Below are 23,373 nucleotides of genomic sequence, written 5' to 3'. Positions count from 1 at the left end.
AGTTATAAGTATCAATTAATATTTAGATTTGATTTATATTTAAGTTTTTGGAATATGTTATTAATATATTATATGTTTACTAAGAAATATAATGGTTTAATAATTAAATTATAAAAAATATTTTAATTATCTAAACGTTATTAAGTTAGATTACTAAATTCAAATGATGTTTTATTGAAATGTTATTGCCTTAAAAGTTGAGTGACCATTAGGCAATTTACCCTAAAACAAAGTAAGTTATATATTTTTCTTCTTTTTACATGTAAATAAATAACCCTATTTTCCGCTTATATTAAAACCCTAATTTCCATAAGCCTTCCTCCTTAAACCCTCCCATCACTTCGACCACCACCACACCACCCATCCCCTTAAATCCTAATCTTAAAATGGATCCAAAAGCGGTGCAAATCGGACTTGGTCCTTATCCTAGACTTCGGATCTCAATACACCCATCCCGTGGCTTTATTCTTCTTCAGATGAAAGCTTGAAGCAACAATTAGAGGAATTACAGAATCAAACTCGATGTTTGGTGTTGTAATAGGGATTAACGGAAAAACGGTCCGTTATAGCCGCGATTGACCGTTACCTGTTAAATTACAACCATTATGCATGAATAAGGAGGTTACCATAATAGAGGAAATAACATTTTGTCGGGGTTTGAAGAACCCCTAATATGGATTTTGGGTAAATCTAAAACCAATAAATTTCTCTAGTCAAAACAAAACATGGTTGAGTGGGAAGCTGGTATCTTAAAACAACAATGGCACATACACTGCTACTATACAGACAAAATCCCTCGAGGTGAATTCAAACCATCAATTATCTCAGAAGCTTTGCTTGTGTATAAATTTGTTAGTTTTGAGTGTTGTTGACTGAGTTCACTCATCATTTAACTGTTATATAATGCTTTAAGTAGTACACCTAATTGAATTTGGTATTTATCGTGCTGTTGTTAGTTGTTTTTCCTAGTGCAATTTTTCGATTATGTTATGGTCATGGTCATGGAGAGATGACATTAATCTCATATCTTATTACACATGTCCTTTGAGAAGAGGATAATGGCTTATTCTTTGATAGTTTGATTTATTGGTGTTTTTGGTGGGTGGCGCCTGTGATTAGATTGAGTGGAGAACAATGTCATGCCTTGGACAGGTAATTTCACATTGAGACTCCTAGAGTTTAAAATTGAAGGTATTATTAGACGGTGTTGTGTTTTGCTTCCTCATTGTTTGAATGGATAACTTTTAATCAGTGGATTGACAGAACATTGAATTTCTTGACGACATTAACCATCAAATATCATTTCTTGATGCTAAAACACCTTGGAGAACTGATGCCCTCTATTTCAGTGTGTTTTGAAACGTTTTGTTGTTGGTAATTGAACCAGATCTCGTGGTTAATTCTTTGGATAACTTTATCAACGAAGTTTTTGCGTATTTTGTGTTTGATTACATTCCTAAAGTAACATTTCGCTCTTTATATGCTAATTCATTCATGGTTTTCTATTTAGTTTTTTTTGATCAATTCAACCATTTCCCCATTATGTTTATCTTTTGGGCAACTGATGAATTCTTATTTTTAATGGGTAATTTGCGTCTGATAATTTTATATTGATGCTATCACTTTGGAGATCTGATGCCCTCTCTCATATTATTTCTTTTTAAAACTTTGGTTGCTTTGTCTTTACTTATTTAATAGCGTTTTGGATTCGTCATTAAGTGATCAATTGGGGTTCAGATCCTATATCTCATATTTGAGTTCATGTTCCAGTATGTATCTGTTTATTTATTCATATTATTTTCTGGGTCATCTGATAACAACTATTTTGCTCTAATTTGGTATATTTGGACTAGAGATTTAAATTTTGGTTGTGGTAGTTTTCCCAGTTGCCTTGTGCTTATTGTGATTGCTGCAACAGCCGGTGCTATTGTGGGTATTGTTGTTATGAAATAATTGTTTTGGATGGTAAATAACGAGGTGATTGTTGCAATACCCACGATAGCGGGTGCCATTGTGGTTGTGGTTGTGGTTGTGTTTCCTGAGTATTGTGGTTCTTCACACTCAAATTGTGCTTGAATTTTCTTCAGCCCTACCACGTAATATTGAATAATGCCTTAAACACCTTCAACCTAGTAAGTTTGTTGCTCACTTTAGATTGTCAAATTTTTTCATCAGTAGAAAATTTATTCTGCTGAATAAACTCATGACGAATAAGGAGATGATTGTAATCGACGAATAGCATTTGGACGGGGTTTGAAAAAACCACTAATGTAGATTTTGGGTAAATCTACAATGGCATATACATTGCTACGCTACAAACAAAATCTCTCGAGGGTAATGGCTCTGAGTAATATACTTAATTGAATTTGGTCGAGTATTGTGTATAAATTCAGGCCATCAATTAAATCAGTAGACTTTTCTGCATCAGTCGTATTGTGTATAAATTTCTTAGCTTTGAGTAATATACTTGACTGAATTTGGTTTTTATTGTGCGGTTGTGGTTGTTTTCCCTATTGCCACTTTACGACTATGTTATGTAGAGATGACAATAGTCCTATATCTTTGAGAAGAGGATAATGGCTTATTCTTTGTTTGTTTGATTTCATGTTCGAGTGTTTTGGTGGATGTGACCTGTGATGAGATTTGAGTGGAGAACAATGTGACCTCTGAAGTTTATAAAAGATGATACAAATTCTATTAAACATGTTTTTTCGAGAAGAGTGCAGTTATCTCTCCCATATTCAGTTTGATGGATAACTTGCTTCAAAACCCAAAGTATTGAGAATTGCTTCTTTTTTCGAAGGGTTTCCAATGCTTCACCGTCAAATGAAAAATTTACAGGGTTTAGCTTTTCACACGATTATGTTTTCTTGGACCAAGTTTTGCGTCTGTTTGTTGCATTTCAATCTCTTCATTTTATTTATCATGCAATTCCCATCAAGATTGAGTAATCAACGTTGACAAGATCCTGCAAAGGACAATTCTGGGGTCCCATTTTTGGATTTTGAAATGATGCAATTGACCGCTGCTTTTAATCTCGATTAACAACAGTTATATGTTCTATGCTTTTATTCTCCATTGTTCATGATCTGCATTTATATAACATCTCTTCCCTTAGAGGCGCATTACATATTCAACCCATTTTATGTAGCATCAAAGTGGTGTGCAAGACCAAAAACCTTGCTTGCCACTGCACAGGATGAATAATAGTTCATTCTTACTCCTTGTGTTCCATCCTTAAAAAGCGTTAAAGCATCTTAGGATCGGTCCCCATGTTCTTTGGAATCAGCCTTTTGAGGTACATCGTAACCTAAGGTAACCCCGTCGAATACTGAAGTTGCTCTGATTTGACACTTAATGTCATGAAGTTGAAGGATCATTATTGAGTTCACCCGAATGATGGGGTATTGATCGGCCATAATCCTATTTTTCTTAAGGGCACAAGCAGGCAGGCCACAAAGGAAGAGCATGTCGCCCCAATCAAGCTTCTGGTCTTCTGATACAATAAAATCTTGGCCTCGGTGTCTGTCCACAAGCTGTGTTCTCCTCCAAAGGTAGAAGAACTCTTCTGTGTCCACCACTTTCTCAATTACGTCATCTGCTATCCCATGATTGATTATCTTTTTTACCCATCAACCAAAATGAACTACTAAGTTCATTTACGAAAAAATAAAGTTACTGACTGTTAATTGTGAAGTTTTATTAGATTAGGTACGTGGAAGAAACCCCAGTCTTTGCAAGCTAAATGGAGATTTTTCTATTCATCATCATGATCTAGCTCGCTCACGTTGATTATAGGAATATGTAGGGATTCAGCTATGGAGACCACTTCGGCTTCAACCTCTGGTCTGATGTATCTTGATGGAATGTTTATGAGCGCTGATGGATGCAAGATTTTATGTCAAAAGGAGCGAATTTATAAAATTTTAAAATGCCATCTTATAAAATTTTAAAGTGGTAAAAACTTATTGTCAATAGAAAATATATATATATATATATATATAAAAGAAAATATATAAATTATAAGAGAATTTAAAATTTTCAGGGGTAATTGCCCCACCTACCCCTCTTGTTCCCCGCTCATGAGGTTCTTGGATGCAAGGGCTTGGACATTCTCAACAGGTAAATAACCAATCTGCTGAAGTTGAACTGTACCCTGCACCTTTAGTTGTTTTCCATCATTTCTAATTTCGAAAAATACAGAACGACATGAAAATCGTTTTGCCCTTTTATAGTAAATATTAAAAAAAAATTCTTTTTCATTATTATTATTATTTCAAAGCTTCTTCACGCATCTTGGGATCAAATCTTTGGAAATTTATAATGGACCCTGCATTAATGTCATATGATAAGGACGGGCCACACACTCCGAGTAAGAACAAATTAATGCATTTATTTTCATACCAAATTCTTTCTTTGTAGGTCTCTTGAACGCCGTACTTTGACATTTTTCTTTCTGTTTCTCCTCTAATTTCCTTCAAGAATGTTAATGTTTACAGTACTTCACAATCATTGTCAAATGATAAAAGCACAGGCCATAATATCCTAGTTGACAGGGCCCTGGTTCTCATTAATGTTAAGCTGTCCTTAATCTGAACAAATCACAAACCTTGTACCAATTTAGACTTATCATGGACAAAGAGTTGATAAAGTAAACTAAGATTTTGAACTAGAGCTTCATTTTATCCAACAAAAGTTTCCCATTAACTTTCCTGCTTAGCGTCAGTGTTAGGAACTCCTCAAGTGGCATAGTCTTGTACAATGCTTTGTTTGTCTTCACAATATCAGGCAATGGGCCAATCTCAGTACCCTTTTTTAGGCTGTGAAGCGCTGCAATTGACAGCCGCTCTTCCTCCTGATTAACCACAGCTCTATGTTCTGTGTTTTTATATTCTCCATGGCTCATAATCTGTTATTTAGTCTTTGGTTAGGCACGTTATATATTCAATCCATTATGTCTAAGTTTACAAAGAATCAAATATTGTTATTTTACCTTGATCACGTCGCTGATATTGACGATCAATGTGTGTCGATAATAGTTCATCTTGAAGCAGTAGTGTAAGGCTCTAGCATCAGAGTGTGGAGATGCATCAAGAACCTTGCTTGGCTCTGCACACGGTGGATAATAGTTCATTCTTATTCCTTGTGTTACATCCTTGGAAAAGCTCGAAAGCATCTCGGGGTCTGTAAAACCTTATGCAACTCCATTGAGTACTTCTCCAAGGTTGCCCTGAAAACAGCTCAAGTTACATACACCCTATTATTATGGTAATGAAGTTGAACGATCATTGATGATTTTACCAGAATAAAGGGGGATTGGTCGGCCAGAATCTCATATTTCTTGAGGGCACAGGCAGGGGAAAAAGGTTTGACCCTATCCTTCAATCTCATTTGGTATCTATGCACAAGCCATCTTCTCCTCTAAAAGCAATTTAAAAAAATCTTGTGTGCCAATCTTCATTTTCTCAATAACTTCATCTGCTACCCCATGATTGATTAACTGTGTCAACATCAATAAAGATGAACTATTAAGTTCATTGATGTAAAAAGTTACTGTTTATTGAGAATTGTGTTTAGCCCGGAAGAAGCCGCAGTCTTTGCAACCTGAATGGAGTTTTTTCAGTTCGTCGTCTTCATCTAGTTCATCGTCTTCAGGTTCTTGGATGCAAGAGGTTGGACATTCTCAACAGGTAAAAAACCACCCAATCCTCTTTCACTCCACCTTTTTGTAGGGATTTAAATTACGGTTGCGGTCGTGTTGCGTTTATCCTGATTGCGGTCGCGTTTTTGATTGCGTTGCGTTTATCGTGGTTACTAATATAACAGATGCTATTGCGTCTTGAATCTTTTCTAAAAGAGTTATTTAAAATAAAGTTGATTTTTCTTAAACAAATTTAAATAGCATAATAGCGGCCCGCTATTGGTGGGATTGGCTTCTATCAGTTAAATTGCAACCGTAATACATCACTATTAGTGTGACTCTGCTTCATATCGTTATTTCCTGTGATATAGCAGTCGTTATTTCGCTATTCAAGCACTATGAATCCCTGGGTGAATCAAACACATGTTAAAGAAGAAGTAACTTACAATGCATATATCAGCCAAAATGATGTTCATGTTGGAGAAATGACTGTCAAGAAACCTTGAATTTCTTGGTAAGATGTCAGGGCATCGGTGACTGAATTAGTCGAATATATATATTTGTTGGATTAATTTAAATTTAGTATACAGTTTTTTATTTGGGTTAAGCCTAAAAGTCTTCCAAGTGATTTTAAGTTTTTGGGCAAAGGCCAATGCTTCATAGCTGTCATCTTCGAAGGATCCGTATACACCCTAATAGAAGATATAATGTGGCCAAGATATTCCACTTGAGATTGGCCGAAGAAACACTTAGACTTCTTAGCAATTAACTGATATATTATAGTATCTGTAAGATCAACTTCAAATGGTCTACATGGGCTTCTACGGTGGGACTGTATACTAAAATGTCATAAAAGATATAAGAACAAATTTTTGAAGATAAGGGTTAAATAAATCATTCATTATGGATTTAAATGAAGTTGGAGCATTCGAAAGGTTGAAAGTCGTTACCTTAAATATAAAATGCCCGTGAGTTCCAAAAGCCGTCTTGTAAATATTTTTCGGCTGAATTTGAATTTACCAATAAATCAAACGTAAGTTTATTTTAGAGAAGAATACAACTCCGTTAAGTTAATTGAGGAGGTCTTCAACCATTAAAGTAGGGAATTTATTTTTGATTGTTTGTTGGTTGAGTTGTCGATAATCAACACAAAATGGCCAAGCCACGTCTTTTTTGCTTAACCAACAAGAAAGGAGATGCAAAGAGGCTTTTGCTCGCTTGAATAATTGAGGCTGATAACAACTCCTTGATTTGCTTCTCCACTTCGACTTTTTGATGTAAGCAAAACGGTAGGGTAGTAAATTAATTGGAGACGCATCATGTTTGAGAGTAACAGGGTGGTCATGTGTTCTCTGCGGTGGCAATATCTTGGGTTCTTCAAAGATATTACTGTATTCCTCCAAATCAGGATCCTTAGCTGCCAAATTTTGAATTTTTTCACTAGTCATAGACTTAAGGAGCATGGAATTGTGTTGCCCTTGTATGAAAATTTGTTGCCCATCTTTCTTGAAACTGAGGGTCATATCATTGAGCCCATCAAAATAAGGCTAAACTTACGCATCCAATCGACCCCAAGCACCATATCACTACTAGCTAGGTGTAGGACTCAAAAATCATGGTTAAAAGAATGACCCTGCATTAACCAACAGAGTTGATTAGACTTGGTTGAACTGAACAATTACTTTCCATTGGTTACTGTAATGGCCAAAGGGTGTGTGTTGACCAGCTCAGTTCCTGCTTTATCCCACTTAGATGTTAGGAAACTATGCACTTGCACTGTCAATCAAAATGTTGAGTGGTCGACCTTTAATCGAACCTTGAATTCGTAATGCATTGTGACCAATGCTCCCGGTAAGAGCATTCATGGAGATTTTCGAATTTTCTTCTTCCTGAACCAATGTCTCATTTGATACCAATGTCTCATTTGATTCCTCTGGTGTAGCCTCGCCCGTTTTTTGATAGTCCTCTTCATCCATCAAATTAAGATGTCTAAGCTTGCATTGATGTCCTAGTGCGTACTCGTCCCCAAACTTAAATCATAGGTTCACCGTTCGATATTCCACAAGGTTGTTTATGTTTTGTGGAACCTGATTGGGTTTTGGAGGAATTGGGTTATGCAAGGGTTTGGAAAATTTTGCTTGTGTTGGGTAAGGTGGGATTCTAAGGTTTTTCTTTTGCTTCCTATTTTTATACTATACCAAAAGTTTATAGAGTTTGGCCTATATGCAAGCTTCAACTAACCCTTTTTACCAAAAGGCTTTTACCTTAACCTTGGGTTTCAACTTTTCCTTCAACCCACTCACAAACATGGAAATGAAAACTTCCCCTCCTAAGGTAAGATTTTGTAGTTTAGCTCTTCGAATTTTTCTCGGTTGTCCTTAATAGACCTTCTTTACATTAGTTTGTTGAATTCCTTGATTATGTCTAGGAATGTATGATCACTGAATTGATGATAAAGGTCGATCTCAAACTCGTGCCAATACACGCGATGTTTTTGCATGATTTAGTCGTCGAACGAAGTTTGAATCTTACCACCAAGTACATCAAAGCTATTACTACCTTGTAATCTTTAGGAACCCATCATTTTTTTGGCATTTTTTATCCAACCCCGTGGGTTTGTGCCCTCAAAAGTTTGTAACACTACCTTAGGCTTTGTAAACAAGGATTCTGAGTTTTCAAAGGACCACCCCTACCCTTTTCCTTTTCTCAACATACTCCTCTTGAGTTGTTTTAATTACACCGCTTTTAGCCCTTTGATCCTCTAATTGTAAATTCTGTTGATTCACTTGAAAGTTAGATGATTTATACTTAAGAATATCTTATTCTTTTGTGTGGTATGAAAACCTGAACTTATCGTTTATCGTTGTCACTAACACCAATTTTTTTCTTATGATTTTGTGAGTGGTCATTTTTACCTTATCACTGTCGGGGCATTCAGATATATGAGTATTCAAATATATTAAACACGCCCAACTCAAGTGCCCTTAGCACTTCATAAATACATTGTCTAAACTTGGTCAACCTTACCAACTATTACACAATTGTAATATCATCGATAAGAATGAAAGGCTCCCCCACTTTTATTTTTGTCCAAGTTCTTCCATAATAGTAATGAAATATTAGTTTTCATACTAAACACAATTTCCAAACACATTGGTTAGCCCAACAGATATAATATACATTATACTAAGATACTACAATACTTTTGGGTTTATCATTTTTAGAATTAATTGCACCACATGTCCTTAAATTATAACTTTTATTTTAAATTAGTCCATAAACTTTTAAACATTCAATTTTTTATCCCTAAACTACGATTATCATTTTAAATTAATCTTCAAACTTTTGAAGATTTCAATTTCATCCCCAATGTATGACATTCATTCTAAATTGGTCTCCAAACTTTTTGAATATTCCAATTTCATCTCAAATTTTACGTATATTCTGATCACATCCATTGTTAATAAAATCGTCAGGTCAAGTTAATTTATTATATGTTTGAAAAAATATTTTTTTAGGTTAAACTATGGTTGAAAGTAATTACATATTTGGATGAAATTGGAATATTCAAAAGTTTGGAGACCAATTTAGAAAGAGTGTCATAGTTTAGGGATAGAATTAAAATGTTGAAAAGTTTAAAACTAATTTAGAACGAGAGTCATAGTTAGGATGAAAATGAAATAATAAAAGATTTAAGGACTAATTTAAAATAAGGGTTATAGTTTGAGAACATATGATGCAATTAACTCCATTTTCTATGATTTTCACTAACTGCATTTTGTAGCGATGTGTTCTCCCCACTTGATATCATGATGACCTCGTCATGAACAAACTTTTACCTAATTCTCATGACTCGTCTCTATAAGTCACTCATTTTATACTTCGATCTTCTCTCATTCTCAATTTTGTGACGTTATCGTCACGAATATCATCGTGCTTCATGATGTTTTTCTTACAATAAAAAAGATGTTAATAAATATTTATTGATACAATCACCTCTTTTGTCTTTTGTCCCGAATTTAGTACCTTCGTACAGACAATCTTGATTCAATTGATCTCATCGCCCAATAACCTACACATTGCTAGTATCATCACTTTAACCGTTTTGCAACTTGACGATTTCCTGAATTAACTTTGGCCTCAGTTTATTAACTTTGAGGTGGTTGCTCAACCCACCAATTCATGTCCTCAATTGCCGTCAAAACCCATTAAACACCATTGTAAAAAAGAGCAACAAGCATCCCAATGAGCACATATCCATTAAGAACCCATGAGATATGATAAATGAGTTTCCCTGCACAAAATAAGAAATATACATCCCTCTATGACATATCTTGCACTTTCTGTTTCTGTAATTCAAGCCCAGCCTATGGTCTTGTTTAAAATAAGAAATATATAAATTTTAATATAATATAGTTTTTTTAAAATTAATTAGAAATATAAATGAGTTTTATTTTATAACTCGACTCAAATTTGAAATTTTTTCTTTTCAAGTCGAGTTAAATTTATGAAATAACAACTCGAAGTCAATTCAAGTCGAGTTTTTTCGAGTCGAATTGAATTTTACTCACATCTAATTATAAGTATCTCCAACTCTCCGATAACTAGGAAATTCAAAAGGTACAAGAAGAAGCCTCTTGAGAAAGGATATCAAATATCCAACATCTATTGGAAAACTGCAACTTGTTGACATGATTTTTGATAAGTTCATCTGACTTACTAAAGTCAAATTTATCAACTCATTTAAATAGAACCCATTTATATTTTTAATTAATTCGAATTTCCTAGCCCACGGTTTTATTTAAGATTGAATCGAGTTTTACCATTAACTCATTTTATTTTTAAAAACTATATTCTATTAAAATTTATATATTTTATAATTAATTTAAATAATACTATTTTTCTAATTTTATTTTATTTTGAATCAATTAGATAAAATAAAGTTTAAAAATATTTTATATAAAAATATTTTTAATTATTCTAAGACAATTAAAAGATAATATATGTTCAGACGCCTCCTACGGACATCTTACAGACGCATTTACTTGAGTTCAAAACCTCTAAGAAAAACATTAAATAAAACAATATCCAACATCTATTGGAAAATCACAACAAGTTAACATCATTTTTGACATGTTCATTTAACTTACTAAAGTCAAATTTATCACTAACTCATTTAAATAGAACTCATTTATATATCTAATTAATTTGAATTTCTTAGCTCACGGTCTTATTTAAGATTGAATTGAGTTTTATTATTAACTCATTTATAATCTATTTTTCTCATTATTTAAAATCTATTATTAATAAAAAAAAATATAAAAGCATGTATTTTATTTATGTATCATTTAATTTTTAAATATAATTTTAACTCTTAAAAGTTAATAAAAAATATGTTTTTAATGAGACAAGGGAATAATTTATAAAAATATGTTTTTAATGAGACTGAGAGAATAATTTAATCTTCAAGTTTAAGGGGTTTTGACCCATGGTATTGATTGTAACGTTAATGGAGCCTGTAAATCGGTGAAATGTTGATACGGCTTGATTTCTAAAAACAATAGCAGGTTTTGCCTCTGCCTTTCCTCTTTACTTTTGTGAAGTCCATTCTTGTAAGCTCTAGATTTAGAAGTGTTGAGAGGTCGTCCGTACCCGACTCTGCTCATCGAGATTTAAGCTACTTTCGACTTACTCAAACCCATTGTTTTGAAAATTGGACCGGACCGGTTGGTTCAACCGGGAACTGTTGCCTAGTCCGGTTCAATTTATAATGATTGAACCGTTACTAGTGAACCGGTCGGAATCGTTGAACCGTTCGAACCGAACCAGCTGAAAACTGGAAAAAACCGTAAAAAACCGCCAATTTTGTATTTAAAAAAATTAAAACAAACGACATCGTTTGTTAAACGAGCCAAGTCGAACTCGAGTATTGCTGAGCTCGACTCGAACTTGAAAACTTTAAAAGTAAGCTCAACTCGACTCAAACTCACGAGCTAAAAATTATCAAGTTCAACTCGAACTCGAAATATAATATTGAAACTTGAACTCGAAAAGGCTTGAACTAAAAAAAATTTAGAAGCTCGATTGAAGCCTAAAATTCGAGCTTGATTAAAGTGAAAGAATAGTTCACTCAATGCTCACCAAAAGGCTCCATGATTTTGAATGCGAAATTACATCTATTATTTATAGAAGTTAGTTGGGATGTTCTTCTATGTTTCTTAGCTATGTGAGATTGTTTTGTTCTCATATTTTTACTCTTTAAACTTTTGGGATGTTTTTCTATGTTTTTTAGTCATGTGGGATTGTTTTTAAATAAAATTAAACCAAACAATATCATTTTGTTATGATTTTTTTAGCCCTAAATTTATTTTTTAATTATAGTTATATAATTATATTTATTATTTAATATGTTTTATCTTAAATATTTAGTTAATTTGAATCATTTTGTTTCACTTGATTTTATGATTTTTAATTTATATATGTTATGATTTGCTTTGAATATAACTTGTGATATAAAAAATTATTTTTTATTAAATAATTTTGATATTTTTATTTAATTGTTTAAATAATTATGACGTCGTCCGGTTCTTCCCGACCGATCGGACCAATTCGACCGGTTGAATTAATGAACCGGTAGCATAATCGATTCTCTAACCGGTCCGATTCTGAAAACCATACTCAAACCCCAAGATGCTTGATCCTCCTGATGCTTGGTTACCCCCATCCTGCAGCTGCAGTAGTTGAACTTTTTTCCCAACCATGTCCTTGATTGCTACTTTTTTTAACTTCATTGCTGGAGGTAGACAATTTGGTTCGGACCCATCAGAACCTGCTTTCATTAGTCCGAACCATTGCTATTTGCCTTTATTCCACTCACTACATTGATTCCAGCTAAGCTGGAGGATTGGCCTCCATGATCAGAGCATTGGTCTTAGCTCACCATTCTAGTTTCGGTCAGGAGAAACAATAGCATAGCAGACGACGCCATTTGGAAAATGTAAAATGTGGCCTATGCAGGTCTCGAACCTGCGACCTTCGCGTTATTAGCACGACGCTCTAACCAACTGAGCTAATAGGCCATTACGCTTTGGTTGAATCATTTCTTTATATAACTATATACGTAGGATAACACAGAGAAATTTGGAGGAGATTCAGGAGATCCGACCTTAAATCAACGCTAAGAGGAGGGATTAAACCTTTGACCTAGTGGCTTACAGCCACATGCTCCAACCAACTGAGCTATTCCAGCGATTTTGTGTAGTTACCACACAAGGCTGTTTTATAGGTCTTTGAAGTTTGCCTTGGAGTTGGCTAAGCTTTGAAAGAAATCACATTTGTCAAAATTGTTATAGAGATGTTAGTTGAAATTATATATATGATGCGCAAATCCAAATTGATTTCTGAATGGAAAGCACATGAAGACATGAACTTAAATCGGGAAGAGCACATACTTGATTTCTGGTTCGACCAAAACCAAGCTCTCTCATTTTAGGATCCTGCTTCATAGCTCCCTTCATGTACCTTAACATTACTAAATCAAATCATCATATTAAACTCTTTTTTTCTTATATATTTTTTCCAAATTTTCCTTTGAAAGAAACTTATGTAATATGTATATAACACTTATGTAAATACAAAATATTTATTTATGGAAATTTATTTCTATTCATTATTTATTTCTAAGCATATACAAAATTCGCTCAGCCGAAGCCATTGAGGAACCACCGAACTTCATCACACACGTCAATTGATTCTCTGCTTCTCCGAAAACTTACAGCCTCAAACTCATTCCTTTGGATAACATCCACATTTCCCCCTTGGCAACTAACTCTAAATACTCTACTTTCACAGCAACGTCTTAGGATGATACATAAAGAATTCCAAGGCCTAAACACAACAAAGCTAAGCAGAGTTGGCGACACCCATTGGCGTTTTAAAGAAAGTATGCTTTGGGAAGGAATGAGACGGCGTAAAAAATCACAACGAAGCTGTTGAATAATCGGGTAAAGAAAACAGAAAGAACACAAGAATTTTAACGAGGTTCAACAATGTGCTTACGTCCTCGGTGCCTTAGGTGGCGCTAGAATTTTTATTCAATTCAATGCCCCATAGGTTTAGGTTACATCTCATTTTATAATAAATAAACTTTGGTACATATTTACAAAAATAACCCTGTACCATATCGCGGGGTCGCAGCCTCTGCACCCCAACCCACATAATCGTAACCCCCACTACGAGACTTTCTCGGTATATTTATGAGCCATACCTAACAAATCTCCACCTTGGTGAATATCTTGCCCCTTAGGAAACATTCAATGCGGGTTAGGTTACCTTACTTCTTTAAGAACTCAAAACACTCAACAAGTCCAAGCAATGCATGAACTTGTCTGTCGTAACTGGCTTGGTGAACATATCAACGGCATTCTCATCAGTATGTACCTTCTGAAACAAAATCTCTCCAGATGCAACCAACTCTCTGATCTTGTGAAACCTTACATCAATATGCTTAGTTCTAGCACGATATACCTGATTTTTAGCCAAGTGAATAGTACTTTGATTGTCACAAAGCAAATGAACTCCACCTTGCTGAACACCCAACTCTTTCACTAAACTAGTAAGCCATAAAGCTTCTTTTGCAGCTTCAGCCGCTGCCATGTATTCAACTTCAGTTGTAGATAATGCCACAACAGATTGAACAGTAGACTTCCAACAAATAGGCCCTCCGCCAAGAGTAAAGACATACCCTGTCGTAGATCTTCTATTATCCAAGTCACTCGCATAGTCTGAATCCACATATCCTACAACCAAAGGATTATCCCGTTGACTACCAAAAACAATTCCATGTCCCACAGTACCCTTTAAGTACCTAAAGATCCACTTGACTGCTTCCCAATGTTGCTTATCAGGTTTAGACATGTACTTACAAACTTGACTAACATCATGAGCTAAATCAGGACGAGTACATACCATTGCATACATCAAGCAACCAATATCATTAGAATACGAAACCTTTTCCATACCTTCAGCTTCCTTATCTGTCTTAGGACACTATTCTGATGAGTGCTTAAAGTGATTCACCAATAGAGTGCTCACTGGTTTTGCGCTACTCATTGCAAATTTTTTCTAACATTGTCTCAACATAACCCCATTGAGATATCCAAAATTTCCTTGAGTCTCTGTCCCTGCAAATTTCCATTCCAAGAATTTTCTTTGCAGCACCTAAATCTTTCATATCAAATTCCTGACTCAATAAAGTTTTCAAACCGATAACATCATCCGTGTTCTTCACAGCAATTAACATATCATCAACATACAGTAATAGAAAAATAAAAGAACCATCATCAAGGTTCTTAACATAGACACAACAATTATACTCACATTGGTTGTAGTCAATCTTGATCATATATGAGTCAAACCATTTGTACCATTGTCTCAGAGACTGTTTCAACCCGTACAAAGATTTCTTCAATTTGCAAACTAAATTCTCGTTTCCAGCTTGAGTGAAACCTTCAGGTTGCTACATGTAGATCTGCTCCTCTAAATCACCATGCAAAAAAATAGTTTTAACATTCATCTGCTCTAAATACAAATCCCAACTAGCCACCAGTGCAAGTACTACTCGGATTGAAGTGTGTCTGACCACATTTGAAAAATTTCCATCATAATCAACTCCTTTCTGCATTGAAAAACCCTTTGCTACCAAATGAGCCTTGAACTTCTCCCCCTCTTTTTTTGTTATTGCTGGTTTCTTCTTATACACCCATTTGCAACCAATCGACTTCTTACTCAAGAAGGCAAACTAACTCCCATGTACGATTGTGATTCAAAGACTCCATCTCCTCAACCATGGCAGCCATCCACTTGTTGTTTTCCTGACTAGTAACAACATCATGAAAAGTAACTGAAACATCACTGCTAACAATAAGTGCAAAAGAGACCAAGTCTTCAAAACTCAATTTGTTCGGAGGCTTTATATTCGTCCGTCTCACCCTGTCTCTGGCGATACTATAATCCTGCAAATCAACCGTAGCAGAACCACCAAAAGTCGGTTGAGAAGTTTTTGTTTTTTTCAAGTGGAAACTGGTTGAAATCCACCACTGTCATGTCTTTTTTCTGTTGCAACATGAGTTGTTCATCAAAAACAACATCTCTACTGATCACAATTTTCTTCGCAATTGGATCCCAGAACTTGAATCCTTTGACACCTGTCTTGTAACCCAGAAAAATGGACTCCTCCGATTTTGCATCAAGTTTGGATCTCTCATCAGCAGGTACATGCACATAAGCAGGACAACCAAAAATCTGTAAGTGATCAAAAAGTAACATCATCACCAGTCCATACCTCTTCTGCAACTTTCCCAACCAATGATGCCCTTGGCGATTGATAAGTACTTAATTTAATTAATATTTTACTTTTAAATTACTCTTTAATCATTGATTTTTGTGGCTTATTTGTTCATTTTAATTCATTTTCTGTATAGGACATAAGATTATGGAAATTGCACAAAAAGGACACAATTCTGCAGATTTTTTATTTTCAGAATCAAAGCTGGCTGGAATTCGGATTTGGATTAAACTCAAATTTAGGATAATATTTGAACATTATATTTTATCTTTGTATTTTAGTTTAAATAGGTTTTTAGTTTTAATTAAGTTTAGGATATTATTTTTATATTTTATCTTTATCTTTGTATTTTAGTTTAAATAGGTTTTAGTATTTTAATTAGGATTTAGAATATTATATTTTTTAGGTATTTTATTTTAAATAGTTTTAAGTATTTTAATTAGGATTTAAGATGTTTTAACTTGTTTTTAGGATTTTGAATGCTATAAATACCCTCTAAGGGTGAGCCTATAAACATATCTCTTTCATTTGAGAATAAAATATTCTTTTTCTCTCTAGCTTTCTCTCTATTTTTCGCATACTTTTCTATTATGCTAAGTATGACTTTGATCATGCTTAGCTAATTTTCTTTCAAGCCGAAGACTAAAACGAAGGCTCAATTCCAAACGTGAGAATTGTAAGGTACTTAAATCGCTTCGGATTTTCTCTCTGTTTTCTGAATCTTACTTTTCAAATCAAAACTATTTCGACATTCGTCCGGATATTGTTATGGTTAATGTTTGAAGAAGGATTTGCTTATTGAAGCATATTTAACTTCCCGAGAACACGCTTAGCAAAATTATTTGCTAAGAGGAAACTGAGATCGGAATTAATTGTTGTTGAAACGACACAATCCGAGTTGGCAGCGAAGAATTGTTCTTGTAAGCTTACGTGAATCTTGAAGTAAAAATTTGTTTCGATGATCCGAGGAATTTGAGGCGAAGCTGAAGTCTAAGGTTGCTTTCACAATAAGTTTATCTTTATCTTAATCTCTTTAATTTGTTTATTTAATCATTTTTTTCTTTTATTTAATTCGTATTTTTTATTTTAACCACAACTTTTAAAAAAATCCCCCTTTTATATTTATTACTATTAATATTTATTATTATATTATTTTTTAATATATCTTTTCAACTTCATCTGGAATTCTATCTTTTTCTAAAATCAAGAAAGAGTTTTATTAAATCAGAAACACCACAGTCCCTGTGGATCGACCCTGCTTCTCTATACTACATTTTCATTTTTATTTATTAAGAAGCCAGGAATTATTTTGATAGCAAAACGACGGTTATCAAATTGGCGCCGTTGCCGGGGATCGAACCCGGGTCACCCGCGTGACAGGCGGGAATACTTACCACTATACCACAACAATTTGATAACCGTCGTTTGTTATCAAAATAATTCCTAGCTTCTTAATAAATAAAAATGAAAATGTAGTATAGAGAAGCAGGGTCGATCCACAGAGACTGTGGTGTTTCTGATTTAATAAAACTCTTTCTTGATTTTAGAAAAAGATAAAATTTCAGATTAAGTTGAAAAGATATATTAAAAAAAAGAAAAATAATATAATAATAAATATTAATAGTAATAAATATAAAAGGGGGATTTTTTTTAAAGTTGTGGTTAAAATAAAAAATAAGAATTAAATAAAAATAATAATTAAATAAACAAATTAAAGAGATTAAGATAAAGAGAAACTTATTGTGAAAGCAGCCTCAGACTTCAGCTTCGCCTCAAATTCCTCAGATCATCGAAACAAATGTTTACTTCAAGATTCACGTAAGCTTACAAGAACAATTCTTCGCTGCCAACTCGGATTGTGTCGTTTCAACAACAACTGATTCCGATCTTAGTTTCCTCTTTGCAAACAATTTTGCTAAGTGTGTTATCGGGAAGTTGAATATGCTTCAATAAGCAAATCCTTCTTCAAACATTAACCATAACAATATCCGGACCAATTTCGAAATAGTTTTGATTTGAAAAGTAAGCTTCAGAAAACAGAGAGAAAATCCGAAGCGATTTAAGTACCTTACAATTCTCACGTTTGGAATTGAGCCGTCGCTTTAGCCTTCGGCTTAAAAGAAAATTAGCTAAGCATAACCAAAGTCATACTTAGCATAATAGAAAAGTATGCGAAAAATAGAGAGAAAGCTAGAGAAAAAAGAAGATTTTATTCTCAAATGAGAGATATATGTTTATAGACTCACCCTTAGAGGGTATTTATAGCCTTCAAAATCCTAAAAACAAGCTAAAACATCTTAAATCCTAATTAAAACACTTAAAACTATTTAAACTAAAATACCTAAAAAATTATATAATATTCTAAATCCTAATTAAAATACTAAAACCTATTTAAACTAAAATACAAAGATAAAGATAAAATATAAAAATAATATCCTAAAACTTAATTAAAATACTAAAAACCTATTTAAACTAAAATACAAAGATAAAATATAATGTTTAAAATATTATCCTAAATTTGAGTTTAAACCAAATCCGAATTCCAGCCAGCTTTGATTCCGAAAATAAAAAATCTGCAGAATTGTTTCCTTTCTGTGCAATTTCCATAATATTACGTCCTGTACAAAAAATGAATTAAAATGAACAAATAAGCCACAAAAATCAATGATTAAAGAGTAATTTAAAAGTAAAATATTAACTAAATTAAGCACTTATAATTCCCCCTCACTTATTCAATGCTTGTCCTCAAGCATTCTTCAATTAACATATCAAAATCATAAGTTGTCATCTTCAATTTCAATTTATTCCTCAAACTTCCAATCGAATTAAGTCCATGACATTTGCCGAATTCAAGTTACAATCAAGCAAAGACATAACCAAGAAAATTTAAAGTAGGCAAGATATCTCAATTAATTGCCAACTTCAATGAAACATGGCTCAATACCTCACAAAGATTCACACATATCCGCTCAAAGTGTTTGGGTAAATGGAACCGCTCGAACTGAAACTAACCAAAATATTACCATAAGCTTGGAATCCAATCAAGTCTCCACCACGAAAAATGAACATAATGCAATAATCAAGGGGTCTTTAAACAAGGTGTAACGTGGCTTAGGTTAGGGTAGGGAAATGCCGAAAAGAAAGATTTAAAATAACGAAACAAGAGATCAAAATAATTAAGAACAATCCACGATTAACATGAAGCGTAATGAAGAACAAAACAAGGAAAAAGAATAGATGAAGACAATTGAAGCGATCGATTTTTTTTCTTCCCCTTTTTTTTCGATCAAAGGGTTTTTTTTTGTTCGATATAGTGAACAACTTGTTTTTTTTAAACATTGAATTTTTTTTCTGGAACAACAATGATACAAGATCTCAAGTCTCGGTAAGGGTGTGAAAAGAGAGGAAAAAAAGGGTTCGGATTTAATTATGAGGTGTAAAAACAAAGAAAGAGAAATAGACTCAAATGTGGTTCACTAGTGGATATATAAATGGGTAGGTTTTTTTGGGGAAAGTGGGTTTATCCTAGGTGCCCCTATCACATTAAAACATTACGCTCAACATGTAGTCTCGATATGCATTGTGATTACAAGTTCTAGAATATCCTAATTAGTTCGGCATACACAAGTCAAACAATGAGCAAGAAGGAAAATGTATGCTCGTTAGACTCAAATCTCACAAGAAAAGTTTATATGCATTGAGTCAAGTTCATCTCTATTGACAAAAGCATGAAATATCAATACTCAACAAAAAAATTCACTAGCTATATCAATCACCAATCATGCAAATTAAATTCGATAAAAAACATGGTCATAATCCAAAAGGAAGCAAGAGTATAAAGCGAAATTCAAGACTAGCAACCAACGATTACAATTTATCAACATCAGAATAACTCAATTTCAAACGATTAAACAAGTCAAGAAAAAATTGGCACATGCTTATCCTTCCCCCCTCACTTATTCCGTTTTGTCCCAAAACGTATATAAAATATAAAAAGAAAAAGAGGGGAAAAAAAGAATACTCCCCAATCTAGTGGCGATCACGGCCACGTCGAGACGACCTGTTGTAGAGTAGACTGTCCGATGATGCACTGTTCTGTTCGAACTTTTGTGCACAGTTCGAACCAAATCTGTTTTTTTTTCTGCACTATTTTTTTTCCTGCACTTCTATGTTTGAATCTGCTGTGTATTTTTCTGCACTGTTAGAACCAAATCAGTTTTTTTCTGCACTGTTATGTTCGAATTTTTCTGCACAGTTCAAACCAAGTCAGTTTTTCTGCACTATTTTTTTCGTTAAATATTCGATCGAAATTCAGATCTGTTCAGAAAAAATAAAATTAATCAAAATAAAATAAATAGAATGAAATAAAGTTCGCTAAAAAAATAAAAATAAATAAAATGAAAATAAAAAAATAAAAACAAAAATATAACGAAATGGGTTGCCTCCCATCAAACACTTTTGTTTAACATCGTTAGCTCGACGACCTGATTTTTCAAAGCGTGGGTTCCTCTAAATTGAATTCTTCGATTAGACCAACTAGAATATGGCTTCAATCTTTGACCATTAACTTTAAATCGTACTCCTGAGTTATCTTCAATTTCAACAGCGCGTGAGGAAATACTTAAGTAACTGTAAACGGTCCGAGCCATTATGATTTGAGTTTTCCTGCAAAAAGTTTAAATTTGGAGTTAAATAATAAAACCTTTTGACCGACAAAAATTTTAAAAGAAATTCCACTATCGTGAAATTCTTTTGTTTTTTCTTTAAATATCCGAGCATTATCATAGGCCTTTCTTCGGATTTCCTCAAGTTCTTGAATGTGTAATTTCCGAGCTTCACCAATTGCATCCATGTCCATGTTACATTATTTAACGACCCAATAAGCCCGATGTTCTAACTCGACCGGTAAATGGCATGGTTTACTAAAACAAGTCGGTATGGTGACATCCCAATGGGACCTTTATAAGCAATTCGATATGCCCAAAGTGCATCGGTTAATTTTAAACTCCAATCCTTTCGGTCCGGTTTAACAATTTTCTCATGAATCATTTTAATTTCTCTATTTGATACTTCTGCCTATCTTATTTGTTTGTGGATGGTAAGTGGTAGCAATTCTTTGAGTTACTCCAAATTTCTTCATTAGTGACTCGATTACTCGGTTGACGAAATGTGTTCCTCTGTCGTTTATTATAGCTCGTGACGTGCCAAACCTGGGAAAAAAATTCAAAATATTAACTATAGTTTTAACATCATTATTCCGAGTGGCTTTAGCTTCCACCCATTTAGAAACATAATCCACAACTAAAATAATATAAGTATTTCCAAATGATGAAGTAAAAAGACCCATATAATCGATTCCCCAAACATAAAAAATTTCACAAACTTGTATAGAATTAAGCGGCATTTTATTCCTACGGCTTAAATTACCTGTACGTTGACATCTTTCACAAGTTTTACAAAATAGATAAGAATCCCGAAAGATGTTAGGCCAATAGAAACCACATTCAAGAATTTTATGAGCTGTACGTTTTGGCCCAAAATGACCACCGCAAGAGTAAGAATGACAAAATTGTAAAATTGAGTTTACCTTACTTTCGGCAATACATAGTCGAATTACCTGATCCGAGCAGTGTTTCTATAGATAAAGATCGTCCCAAATATAGTATTGGGATTCTCGCTTAATTCGATTGATTTCAGCTCTCATCAAATCTAATGATAACTTACCTGTCGCCAAATAATTAACCATGTCTACAAACCATGAAGTTATGCTTTGCGCCACCGTCAGTTTTTCTTTAGGAAATTCTTCTCTAAGTGGTGGTTCGAATGTGGAAAGGGGAATTCGACTCAAGTGATCTGCTACCAGATTTTCGTATCCCTTTTTGTCTTTAATTTCCAAGTTAAATTCCTGTTAAAGTAGGATCCACCGGATAAGCCTTGGTTTTGCTTCCTTTTTGCTCATCAAATACCTTATAGCTGCATTATCAGAAAAAACAATAATTTTAGTACCAAGCAAATATGATCTAAATTTTTCTAAAGTACAAATTATAGCAAAAAGTTCTTTTTCCGTTGTCGAATAATTTTTCTGAGCCGAGTCCAAAGTTCGGGACGCGTAGGCTATGACATGTGGCTCTTTCCCTATTTTTTGGTCGAGAACGACTCCAACGCTAGTGTCCGATGCGTCACACATAAGTTCAAAGGGATGATTCCAATCTGGCGGCTGAACAATTGGAGCTGAAATAAGCTTTTCCTTTAATGAATCGAAAGACTCTTTGCATTTTGAATTAAAGTCAAAGTCTTGATCCTTTTGAAGTAGACTGCATAAAGGTTGTGTTATCTTCGAAAAGTCCTTAATAAACCTGCGGTAAAATCCTGCATGGCCAAGAAAAGAAAGAATTTCCCTCATAGTTGTGGGGTAAGGAAGTGAGCGTATAACATATGTTTTAGTTTTATCAACTGCAATCCCTTTTGAGGAAACAATATGACCTAAAATTAACCCATTATCAACCATAAAATGACATTTTTCATAATTCAAAACAAGGTTATATTCTAAGCATCTTTTAAGCACATTAGTTAAATTATCAAGACATTCATTAAAAGAGTTACCATAAACCGTGAAGTCATCCATAAAGACTTCGATGCCCTTTTCTACATAGTCGGAAAATATACTTAGCATGCATCTTTGGAAGGTGGCTGCTGCATTACAAAGACCAAAGGGCATTCGTCTATATGCAAATGTACTGAAGGGACAAGTAAAAGTCGCTTTTTCTTGATCCTCTAGCGCCACTGGGATTTAGAAAAAACTGTAATCAATACAAACTCGCCATCCATTTTGAACTCTTGTTGGCACTAACTCCCCTTCTTGATTTTCGACCATTGTGACTCCCGTTTTCTTGGGAACCACATGAATCGGACTTACCCAATTTCTATCGAAATTGGATAGATTAAGTCAGCGTCAAGGAGTTTCTGAATTTCTTTCTTTACTACTTTCATCATCAGTGGATTTAATCGACGTTGTACTTCACGTGATGTCTTTGCTCTTTCTTCGACTTTGATCTTATGCATGCAAGTCGAGGGACTTAATCCTTTAATGTCGGCAATGGTTCATCCTATGGCTTCTTTGTGAGAGTTCAATATCGCTACCAAAGCTTCCTCTTCTCCTTTGGATAATTTACTTGAGATGATCACTGGTAAAGTTTCATTTTCACCCAAAAAGACATATTTCAAATGCTCCGGTAATTGCTTCAATTCTACCTTAGGTTCCTGCAAAACATAAGGTAAAATTTTAGTTTTAGAGGAATATAAAGATAAATCAGAATTGATTGAATTAATATTTTCAAACTCCATTTCTTCATCTTCGTGGCAAAGTTCAGGATCCTTAAAAAGATCA

General features: G+C 33.9%; 3 non-coding genes and 1 pseudogene across 3 annotated transcripts; 1 reads left to right on the top strand and 3 right to left on the bottom strand.

Moving 5' to 3' along the window:
- The first annotated feature begins 1,552 nt into the window (after nucleotides 1-1,552).
- On the top strand, nucleotides 1,553-1,644 carry LOC120122830. The gene has a single exon (XR_005516125.1). It is a non-coding gene; the product is annotated as a small nucleolar RNA Z101 (small nucleolar RNA).
- Nucleotides 1,645-4,653: 3,009 nt separating this feature from the next.
- LOC120122792 lies at nucleotides 4,654-7,617 on the bottom strand (annotated as a pseudogene).
- Nucleotides 7,618-12,646: 5,029 nt separating this feature from the next.
- TRNAI-AAU lies at nucleotides 12,647-12,720 on the bottom strand. Its single transcript has one exon. It is a non-coding gene; the product is annotated as a tRNA-Ile (tRNA).
- Nucleotides 12,721-17,325: 4,605 nt separating this feature from the next.
- TRNAD-GUC lies at nucleotides 17,326-17,397 on the bottom strand. The gene has a single exon. It is a non-coding gene; the product is annotated as a tRNA-Asp (tRNA).
- Between the last annotated feature and the right edge of the window lie 5,976 nt (nucleotides 17,398-23,373).

This window comes from Hibiscus syriacus, unplaced genomic scaffold (genome assembly GCF_006381635.1).
Source record: "Hibiscus syriacus cultivar Baekdansim isolate YM2019G1 unplaced genomic scaffold, ASM638163v2 tig00110387_pilon, whole genome shotgun sequence".
Taxonomy (NCBI): Eukaryota; Viridiplantae; Streptophyta; class Magnoliopsida; order Malvales; family Malvaceae; genus Hibiscus; species Hibiscus syriacus.
This window is presented reverse-complemented; position numbering and strand designations above follow the sequence as displayed.